Source organism: Aplysia californica, unplaced genomic scaffold (genome assembly GCF_000002075.1).
Source record: "Aplysia californica isolate F4 #8 unplaced genomic scaffold, AplCal3.0 scaffold00130, whole genome shotgun sequence".
Lineage (NCBI taxonomy): Eukaryota > Metazoa > Mollusca > Gastropoda > Aplysiida > Aplysiidae > Aplysia > Aplysia californica.
The window spans coordinates 444,402-454,355 of NW_004797400.1; positions in this window are offsets into that span (position 1 = coordinate 444,402).

Here is a 9,954-nt window from a genome sequence, read left to right on the forward strand (position 1 = left end):
CAGCCTGCCTGTAGCGTGGGTGCTTTTCCTTATAGTTTGCTTGAAGACCCATTGATTTGGCCTCCATATAATCTATCATTTTTTCGGATTCTTCTGATCAAAACCCTTCTTTTGTTCAGGAATCGGCTGTTTCGTTCCCAAGCCGGTCGCAGTGAGATGGTATTCACTTTAGTACAACTGTGCGGTTTTTGTGCAGAGATTTGCAATATTTGTTGAAAGGTAATTAATTTAGCTCGCTTTCTCTGTTTTGTTTAAAGGCTTGCAGTACGGAAACAGCGTCAGTGACGAGGACTATCTTGCAAGACGAGCATTGGTCAGATCCGATTCGAATGGCTGCAGTTTTCAAAGCAACTGTTTTGGCTTTGTAATTGGTTGTAGCTCGAGTGCCGACTAAGCTGAAGCTGAAGCCAACAAGAAAATGAAGATATTTTTTTTTCTATGAACGTCTAAAGGATGAAATCAGAAGATAAATACATTACCAGTAATAACATGCAATACTCGTTTTTTGGGGAGACACTTTGAAAGCGTACACCTCACTTTACGTTGTTATAACATTATAGTGTCAGAAAAACTAAATCAGTTAGCAAAGCTGTATACAGTATTCAAGTTGTTCTCGTTTCGACTGTTGGAATCGTTACCACCACGAAAAAGACAACAGTCTGGTCTCTCACGTTTATGACAAAGGTATGTGAAGCTGTTTACAACTTAGGCAAAGAACGTGTGGGAAAAGACCTTTGAAGCTACAGGAACTGCTTCAAGCCTCCTTAAAACGTATACTAGTCCTTTAGCAGCTGTTGTGTTCTAAAAGCATAGTTAGTCTTTGTGACACAAAACTAGAATATATTTTTTTAGCCAGTTGGTCACTTTGAACAAAACAGTTTTAGCTAATGATGGGAGTGGGGTAAATGGGCCATCAGAGGACTGAAGACCCTTTCCATTCACAGCTCGTCTCAACGTTTCAGACATGGCCAGAGTGGGGGAGCTTCTTCGGTTGCTAAGTACCATTCAAAGCATCGAGGAAGTGCCTTGGAAGTGCCAAGGGTCATGGTCTATTAATCTTTTCCAGATGAAAGAAATCCCCAGTCGTGAGCAACCCTTGAGTGTTTGAGCTGCTGGTGGTCAGACTGGGGTAAAGGGTGAGTGAGTGGTAGTTGGATCAAAGTGTTTTCGGATGAAAAGGTAGGAGGAAAAGTTCGGGACTTAGAAAAACGTATTAAATGAGGAGAAGAAGGTAAGACTTTTAAAAGGATCAAACGGAGGTATGTATAAACCAGCATCTTTAGTAATCAATGTTTTTTTTCTACCAGCTGATATAAGCAATTCTTTTTTGAAAAGGGGAGGAGGCGTGCCTTTTAGATATGTGAGGTTGGAACTTCCCATCTTATTCTATTATTCATCTTTCTCGAACGGTCCATTTACTGAGACATCAGTTCCCCTCGATATGCAATATACACCCACTTCCTATCTCTCTCTCTCTCTCTCTCTCTGTCTGTCTGTCTGTCTTTGTGTGTGTGTGTCTCTCTCTATCTCTCTCTCGTTCTCTCTTTCTCTCTCTCCCTCCCCACTCTCCCCTTCTCGCTTTCTCCCCATCTCTCTTCTTTTTATCTTTTTCTATCGTTCTCTTTGACTGTCTCCATCGTCTTTCTCTCTCTTCTCTTTGTACCGGTTTCGAGGGTCTGTTGTGTCTAGTAATAAAAGAAAATATACAATTATGTATTCATTTCTTAATGATGGCTCTCATACATGATCTCTTGTTCCTCCGTTTCGTCTGAATCAGTTCAGGGCGATGTTGAGTCCTTCTTTCTTCCCTTGCTTTCTTTTATGCAAATTTATTAGCACAATTTACTAGCAAGGTTGATATGACCTCCTGTTCTGTACGCAGCTACAACGTTTCTTTCTTTAGAGGAGGGATATAATATTATAAGTGTATACGTTTTACAGGATTCAATCAAGTTAATTTTTTCCAGTTTTTGAGATTTAGTTCACGGCCACGTTGAATACTTTCATAACTTCTCTTTCGCGGGTTCATTATAGACTTTAGTTTTTCCATTCTTAAGTTTCTTCATTACACGTCTGACTCGATCAACGAAAGGCTCAGATTGTTTTTTGAAAAGCAATTTTGTCTCGTGTAGGGTTTTCTTCTGCCGCTTACATAACTGGAAAGTATTCTTGACCTGTTTATGTTTTCCTTCCCCGTTATGTGTTTCCTCCGTTCTCACCGACACCGAAGGCTTAGATTTTGAGGTCAACACATTTTATACATCTTATTATCTTGTTTTTCATATAGATCTAGCTCAGCGATCTTCAGCACACAATTCTTCATGTCATTCATTTTCAAAGTTCTCTTATTTCCCTTGGCATTTGTTCATAGAGCTTCTTATCTTGAGTGATCCCTGCCGATACTTTTTCAATGTGCTTAGAGTTTTATTTAAGACCCAGGTTTTCTTCTTTAACTGTTTTGTTGGAGTTGTAACCTTAGATCTTCATCCGAAAACGTGTTTTATTTACCGTGTGAATTTATCAGGTGACAGTTTATTTTTCTTTGGCGCATAAACTTGCTTTTTTATTTCAATTGCACATTTCTCTGAGGAGGTACGTATAAACCAGATTGGTTTTTCATGTGAAACGAACTGGATGAACATTTTTTATTTGTTTTTCCCCTTTCTCCCCCTAATTGAAGAACTGCTCCTTCAGCCTCATGGTAGAATTGTGGCAACTTGTAAGCCCAGTCCCCTTCGTTTTTGTACCAAAGAGTAGTCAACTTGATTCACTGACTTATCTTCTTGGGACGTCGGTTGAATGGACGTCTTCAGTGTTGTTTGAATACATTGCTGTAAAAGGTGAAAGCATTTTCCAAGCAAACATCTGTCAGTTATTGCCCTCCAACAATTGTCTCTTCTAAGCAGTGAATGGCCTCTATTTGATGTTCTTCTGCTGACTTTCCTGTACTGATCTAGGCGTATCTTCTGACCTCTAAAAACTGATTTTTCCACGAACTATCTACGTTTCTGAGAAACACAGTCTCACATCATTATAATAAAAGAAAAAAAGGATAAAAATGAGTTGATGTTTAATCATATTCATAGCGCACAGTTTACACACCCACACAGCACCTGGTAGCCTTGCTCTCTAGATGATATCCTCCTCAAAACCGAGACTTACAACCATGGACTCGAAGCTTCATATCTTGTAGTTGTTTTTTACGGTTCTGCTCAAAAAATATTTTCGTATTGTTTCCTATATACCAACATATCTGTTATCACATGTTCAATAAGCTCAGTTTGTTTACTTTTGTAACAAGGAATCTTAAAAATCATTTACAGTCCGCAGAGAAAGAGAGAGAGAGAGAGAGAGAGAGAGAGAGAGAGAGAGAGAGAGAGAGAGAAAGAAAGAGAGAAAAAATGGTATAGGTTTAACGCCCCTATCAACACTATTAGGTTATTTAAGAGGCGGGGCCTCCGAGTTTAACGTCCATCTCCGAAAGGACAAAGCGAAATTGGGAAATTCGTGTAAAATGCCTTTCCCAAGGACTCAGCGTCGGACCGAGCTGAGGCTCAAACCCCCGATCCCGCAATCTCACGATTACGCCACAGAAAGAGAGAGAGAGAGAGAGAGAGAGAGAGAGAGAGAGAGAGAGAGAGAGAGAGAGAGAGAGAGATACAGAGAGAGAGAGAGGGGAGGGAAAGGGTGAGAGAGAAAGGGAGACAGATAGATAGATAGATAGATAGATAGATAGATAGATAGATAGATAGATGGATAGATAAATAGATAGATAGATAGATAGATAGATAGATAGATAGATAGATAGATAGATAGATAGATAGATAGATAGATAGATAGGAGGGGGGGGGCAAACAGACAGAGAAGGTAATAAGACTCCTTTTCTATTGAAAACTATTGAAGAGAATCATGACGCTCAACTCTCCCACACTTGGTATGTAAGGCCGAGAAATGCAAACCATTCCGCATTTTGGACATCTCTCAGAAACCATTGAATGATTAATTTTAAAATTATTATACAAAACATGCTGAACACACGTGTCAGTAAAACAGTATAGAAGACGCTGGTCTCGAATTTACATAATTAATATCAAAGCACGCTTTAAGTTTTCATCATCCATTTCCCCCAGTTCAAAATATAGCTTCAAATAACAGTCAAAACACATATGACATACTGGCAATAGAGTCCCAAGCTTTATAGACATACTCATAATAAAACAAACGCGTCTACATTTACTCACATAAACACGCATGTACACTCACCAAGTACTGCCTGGTGGCTGTATCTAAACAAAAACATATGTACATACACATAATATCCACGCGCAAATCACAAATACCCCACCCCCCCCAAACCCATCCCACGGATCAAGGAACTACTTTTCTCCATGATCCCAGCAAGCCTCACTAAAAATCTGGAAAGACAGCTTTTCCGTGAACCAAATTTGGGGCCAGTTACCATAAAGTACTGGGTCAAGCCCACCCCTCTCCACAATCCCCCCACCCACCCCATCCCAGTTCCAACCGCAAAGCTTTAGTGGTCATGCCCAAGTGAAAATGCTTAAAATAATTCGGCAGAGGCTATTTAAGGTCTGAAAAGGTATTTGATATGTTTTTTTACTTATAGTTCTGCACGGTCACGAACATAATTATTATCTCAAATGAAAAGATGACGTATCTGTAAAACGTTTGATGAATACGATTACAACTACCTGCATTTCAAAGGGTGTACTTGAGTGAGTTCAAAGCAATGAACTTTGTAGAGTCGAATATTCACCCCCCCCCCCTCCCGAAACGTAATCAACAAAGGAAAATATTATTTTTATTTCTAATATTATCAATAATAATAATAATAATGATAACAATGATGATAAAGATAATAATAATAATAATAATAATAATAATAATAATAATAATAATAATAATAATAATAATACTAATAATAATGGTAATGATAGTAATGATAATGACAATGATAATAATAATAATACACTACTACTACTACTATTACTGCTACTACTACTACTACTACTACTACTACTACTACTACTACTACTACTACTACTACTACTACTACTACTACTACTACTACTACTACTACTACTACTACTACTACTACTACTGCTACTACAATAATAATAATAATGATAATAATAATTTGTAATTAGTAGGTTTCTACGGCACTCTGTCCCAATTGGGTTCTAGACCCTTTACTTTATGACATTGGTCATTCAAGCACATAAAATTATTCGTATTTATCTAAACACACACACACGTTAACATAGACATCCCCCCCCCCCCACACACACTCACACAAAAGACACACACACACATACACACACATGCAAACACAAACACACACACGCGTGCGCGCACACACACACACACACACACACACACACACACACACACTTACACACAAACACATACACACATACAAACACATACACATATATACACACACAAAACACACAGTGAAGAGTATTTTATACACAAAGAATGAGAACAACACGACCTGACAGCGAGCCGCTTCTCACCATTAGACTAATGGTGCCTTCTACTTCTAAAGAAAAGGGACATCCTGGGCCTCAGATATCCAATAAGACTTCACACAACGATGTTAACCTGAAAACTGAATTACCCGGAGTAATGGCTCGTCTAAGGTGGAGAGCTTCTTCCAACTTGTGAACGAGCTTGTTCAAGAACACCCTTAATACGCCCACAGCTGTGTCAGGCTTGGATAGATAAGAAGACTTGAAAGTGTAGATCATCTGTGCGTTTATAACTTGTGTCGCAGCTGCATAATCGTCACTGTGCTAGCAAAATCACATAACTCAGAGTTGTGCCAAAATGAAACTAACCTTTTTTTAAAATTTTGTTTGGTGGTACAATATCTATCTTTAGGTAAAATCAGAATAAAACTGTGCTGGTTGTCACCAACGGTTATTGCCAGCCAAATGTTTCTATTATTAGATAATAAAATCTAGTTAAACAGTTTTTTCCTTTATCTCAAACGTAGCAAAAAAGGGATGTGTCATTTTGTTAGCGTAGCGACGTTATTAACTTTAAGGATTTGGTTGGAATCCGAGTGTGGTCGTAACTACTTTTGGCACCTTTACAGAAATATATTTAGGCTCTCGGACTCGCAACCGTAAGGTCGTGGGTTCGAATCCCGTCAGGGGCCCGACGTTGTGTCCTTGGGAAAGGCACTTTACACGAATTTTCCTCACTTCACCCAGGTGGGAATGGGTACCCGGCTATAGACAGCGAAAGATCTTGTCAGTTTGTTAGTGTTTGAGCGCTTAATCGGCTGCTCGCACTGTATGCTTCCCGGGAAGCTGAGAATGTTTCGGAGTGTTCTATGGTCTGCTGGGGTAATAATATAGTGTAAAGCGCATAGAGCCTGCTGCTGAGCGGGGATATGCGCTATACAAATGCTATCTATTATTATTATTATTATTATTTCTCAAATCCTCGTGCGCCTTCACATATTCAAGTGGCTGGATTTGGAAATACACTGTGATACACAGCATGCCTAGTAGGGTACGAGATATCACTTTGAAAATGTCCACTTCATTCTCCAAAATATAATGATACTCCGTCCTCCTGTTGTGTCATGTTTTTGCTGTTCTTCCTATTTATGATATTGCCAGTTGAAACTCCTCCTATTAAACTTTTTTAAAAACCACAGAAAATGTTGAAGGGAAAATGCTGTTTTCGAAAAAAACCCACTCAACTTTTTATTTATTTTTCTTAGCCTTGTTACTTGGAAAAGGTTAAATAAAACGGAACATCTTTAGACTTAGTAAACGATTTCCTGCTTCAGTATCAATTTTATTTTTACCTGGGATGTGTTGCTCTTCCCTACAATGTATAGCTCCCAGTTTTGAGCGTGAACACAAAATCAGCTGTTACAACATTGTGTGTTGAATAAAACAACACAACTAAGAATGATTTCTCAAGTTTAATATTGTTTTTAAAAACCCTCGAGCTAATCTAAAACGGTGCATTTTATTGTATTTCTAAAAACGCTCATATTTGTGTACCCTTGATGTTATTAAAAGCAGTATCAAAATGTTGAAATCATAAGAAGCTCACAATTAATCCAAAACAAATTTATTTTTGTTCTTCGTTTTGTATGCCTTTTCGTTTACAATTGGAGGTCAGCTTCAACAACTAATTGGTCATATTTTGTAGTATCTCCATCGTTTCAGTTTGGCTTTGATCTAAGACAGTCTAGCCACTTCCCCGTGCAATTTCCCCCAGAGAGGTGCAAGATGTTTGGCCAAACGTCCTCTCCGAATAATAGCTCGGGGGTTCGAGATGCAGGCCTGACTTTGTGTCTTTTGGGTAAGCACTTTACACGAATTTCCATCGCTTCACCCAGGTGGAATATTATACCCAGTCATAGTCAGCGAAATATCTTGTCAGTATGTTAGTGTTTTAGCGCCTATTAATGGCAGCTTGCACTGAGTGCTTATCAGAAAGTTGAGACTTTCAGAATGCTATCAGGTCTGCTGGGGTAATAGTATAGATTAAATATGCGAAAACTTGAGTTTTCATTTAATTCCCGACGTATAGCTTTCTAATACGCTTAATTAAATTAATTGAATACCCAGAACTTTCTTACAATGCTATTCCTGATTAAACCACATACTTTGTCTTACGGGGCGTAGTACCTAAGCTGATAACGGGCAATAACTGTCTCTTTGAAGACACGCTCCCGTCGCGAACTCTCTATTTTCTATTATAATATTCTGTAGTTGTGGAGACCCTTTAGAAAAACGCATAGAACGTCACACTCTAATCCTCCGGGGAGTAGTCGTTAACCGCTTCGTCGTCACAGGCAGATTACCCCAGTTCGATTCGTTGTCTGGTGAGAAAATGTATCGAGTGTATAGAACATTGTATGTCTCTCAACCTGGGTTGGCCGTGAATGACAGGGTCGAAACCCGCCTCCAAAATGATCTAACTATGTTCCGATAGGGTAGTAAAACCCCTCAGTAATCTTTTAACACACAGGTCCATAAAAAGTGATACTAGCGACAAAATAAATAAATAAAAGAAAATGAAAAAGAAAAAAAACGAAAACAAATATATTCAAGTGTATTTTCATTATTTTTCATCAATCGAATTTGGTTACAAAAATGATATATTATAAAACTCCCTCTCTCTCTCTCTCTCTCTCTCTCTCTCTCTCTCTCTCTCTCTCTCTCTCTCTCTCTCTCTCCCTCTCTCTCTCCCCCTCTCTCTCCCCCTCTCTCTCTCTGTGTCTCTCTCTTTCCCACTCCCTCTTTCTCTTTCCATATCTTTCTCTCTCTCTTTATCTTTCACTCTCTCTCTCTCTCTCTCTGTCTCCCTCTCACTCTGTCTCCCTATCTCTGTCTCTCTCTGCTTCTCGAACACAATCTATATCTCTGCATCTTTCTCCCCTTCAGTCCGCCTACCTATATGTCTGAGTGTGTCCACATCTGTCTTCATGATCGTCTGTCTACCTCTTTGCATTGACGGATTTAGGGCCTCATATACATGTACTCACCTATTATTTTACCCGCTCTAAAAAACAAAAAACAAAACTCAAACATACACAGCCTAAAATAAGACACAAAAATCTCAAAGAACACAACACCTACACCTAAAACAATTAATTGGAGATATCCAGTCAGCGGCAACGAAATTGAGATATGACAGTGAAGTATTTAGTGCTTTATGTAGTGGGGTTCACTTTATTGTGAAGCAACGTTTAAATATTGAATTGTGAAAGACATGGTTGTATTTTTTACTGCCTCAAGACGAAAAGGAGTATTACTGATAGGGAAAATGAGTAAAAATTTTGAAAACAATACATGTATCTGGAAACAAAAAAAGATATATGTTCAAATAGTAAAGTAAAACAATGTTTTGACAATGTGAAGAATCACAAATGAAGAGTATAGGATTCCAAAAACAAAGATAAGCCTTTTGACCCACAGACTTATACATATCACTCAATACAAAGCAACTGGACATCCTCTTTCTACGGAAATCTGAAAAATAACAACAGCGGAAAAAAGAAATGGCAAATAATGTTCGTTGTCTGGAAGTCGCCAAAGTCGTTCTGCCTGCCCAAACTTTTACATCATTTTCAGCCAAACCTCGTTGTACTTTCTGAGTGTCATTGGGGAGTCATATCCAACCCTGAAGAATTCGTTGGCCTTGTAGTTGGCGCTGGTGCCGACTGCTGCCTTCAGATTGTCCAAATTCTCGGTGAACTGCCTATTGCTTGTTCTCCCGAAAGAATAAAACGACCTGAAAGAATAGGATTCATCGTGGGTTAGGCACAGTCAACGTAGAGAAGGTCTAAGAAGAGTAAACGTAAGAGTTGGGTTTAGTGAGTTCACAACATCACGGTACAAGACAAAGACATGCGTTAGAATTTGTAGGTTAAACAGAGAATGGGCGTCGGCGGCCTGGTGGTTCAGCTTTCGGATTCACAACCGGTTCAAATCTTGTCAGGGACTCTCTGTTGTGTCCTTGGGAAAAGTACTTTTCACGAATGTTCCTCACTTCACACAGGTGGGATTTGGTACTCGACTATAAACAGCGATCTTGTCAGTTTGTTGGTTTTTGAGCACGTGCAACTAGAAGGATTGCACTATATATGCGTCCCGGGAAGACAAGAATGCTTCTCAGTGTTCTATGTTCTGCTGGGGTAATAATGATTGTAATTGTAAAGCGCATTCGGTATTGCTCTAGAGCATGCATCTACGTTTTATACATACAATTATTATTAATAATAATAGTAGTAGTAGTAGTAGTAGTAGTAGTAGTAGTAGTAGTAGTAGTAGTAGTAGTAGTAGTAGTAGTGGTAGTAGTAGTAGTAGTAGTAGTAGTAGTAGTAGTAGTAGTAGTAGTAGTAGTAGTAGTAGTAGTAGTAGTAGTAGTAGTAGTAGTAGTAGTAGTAGTAGTAGTAAA